The 1,786-nt window shown below is 29.2% G+C and overlaps 1 long non-coding RNA gene across 1 annotated transcript; it reads right to left on the reverse strand.

Moving 5' to 3' along the window:
* Positions 1-981: 981 nt before the first annotated feature.
* Positions 982-1,529, reverse strand: LOC109123350 (uncharacterized). Its single transcript, XR_002031084.2, has 2 exons — positions 1,445-1,529; positions 982-1,200 (listed from the first exon to the last, which is right to left on the reverse strand). It is a non-coding gene; the product is annotated as an uncharacterized LOC109123350 (long non-coding RNA).
* Between the last annotated feature and the right edge of the window lie 257 nt (positions 1,530-1,786).

The following is a 1,786-nucleotide window of genomic DNA, read 5'->3' on the forward strand; positions in this document are numbered from 1 at the left end:
ATATGATTATCAAAATGTTGAATTTTAATGAAAATACTCATTTCATATTAAAATATTACTATATTCATTTTTATGTTGAATTTAAATGTTTAATAATTTGTTAAAAATAAAATAATTTAATTATGATATATGATGATTTTTTTTTTGTTAATAAATATGTTTTCAAATTTTATATCATTTTTATTTTTATTTTTTTCCAATTCTATTTTTATTTCATATTTATTTTATTTAAACCAAAAATTGTTGAGAAGGGAGGAAGAAAGAAGGCCACTGGTTCTTCCCTTAATTGGTTAAGTGGAAATTTTATTTCAAATTTAAAATGGATGGCCAAGATATAATATTGAACATCCAATGGTCCTCCCTGGTATTTCTTGGATCTCTTCCATTCTTTTCTCTTATTTTTTACTTTGCGCGTGGTTACTCTTTAAATATTTAAATCAGGGACGGAATGGACGGAGCCACCATAGGCTCAGCATGGCCCCCTCAGATTTTAATAATTTTTTTTATAAAAAAATAATTTTTTGAAAAGTTGTTTTGAAAAATGTGTTTTCAAGGAATATATTTTAATTATATATATTTGAAAATAGAAGACGAGTTTTGCATCATAGAAAATAGTCTTTTAAGAATTAATTTTGACAGTAAGTTATTTTTTTTATATCAAATTTAAAATATTTGAGTCATTTTTTATAAAGTGCTTATGAGTAACAATACTTTTCTATTTAAAATTAATGATTTAATTAATATAAATGTTGAATAAAAACTTATCAAAAATTTGTACAAAACAAAAGTATATATGCTACATCATCATACATAATCAATAAGAATACTTTTCTTATTATATAGTAGTGTTAGTTGAAATAAAGAAAAAAAAATACTAACTTTTATGTAAAATATTTATTAAATAAAGCAATGGGAAGATGAAACATTTTTCAAAACAAGAATCTAATTTTGTACATTTCAATCCATAAGAGAGAGGAGAGAGATTAGTTTAAATGGTACCTGCATTCGCATCAAAAGATCAGCGCTTTGTTTAAATTGGAAGCGGTTCTTCTTGAACTCCTCGCGAACCCTTTCAACTTCAGCTCGTTCTTGTGGAGATCCAGCGTCTGGGTCAAATTCCCAGTGTTGTCGGCCGATGTGATTGTTCACTGTCATCAGCCATGGCCCCTTGCCTTCTGCTATTTTCAGCTTCCACATTCCCTATGGAAATTTAAACAAAGTCATAAGGTGTATAAGTGGATGCAGAATAATTTTCAAAAGAGAAACGAATTTGAAGACAGAAGAAAAAAGATCATGCCAAGACATGCATGGTGATAGGGTTGGTTGTGGTGCAAGAAGCTCAATGTAGTGAGGGTAAAGGAGGCAGAAGTGAAAGGTTTCCAATCGCAGAAAAAGTGATGGAAAAGAATTGGACTATGAAATGATAGAAAAGGCAAATACATACCTGTAGAGCCTAAATGTTAAGAAGGAAATATTGTTGTTGGCAAGAGGGATCAAAAGTTGGAGATATGTGCAACTGGAGGGAGAGGGCCTTCCCTTATATATAAGGGAAAAGACTAGTTTTGAGTGCAAGTTTACTCAAACTTTAAATATATATATTTTTGTGTTGTTTGCAAGAGGGATCAAAAGTCGGAGATATGTGCAACTGGACGGAGCCACCATAGGCTCAGCATGGCCCCCCTCAAATTTTAAATATATATATATATATATATATATCCCCTTTAAAAAATTACTTTTGAATGTGAAAAAAAAATAAAAAAATTAGATAAGCATAAATATTGAATAG

Source organism: Vitis vinifera, chromosome 11, assembly GCF_030704535.1.
Source record: "Vitis vinifera cultivar Pinot Noir 40024 chromosome 11, ASM3070453v1".
Taxonomy (NCBI): domain Eukaryota; kingdom Viridiplantae; phylum Streptophyta; class Magnoliopsida; order Vitales; family Vitaceae; genus Vitis; species Vitis vinifera.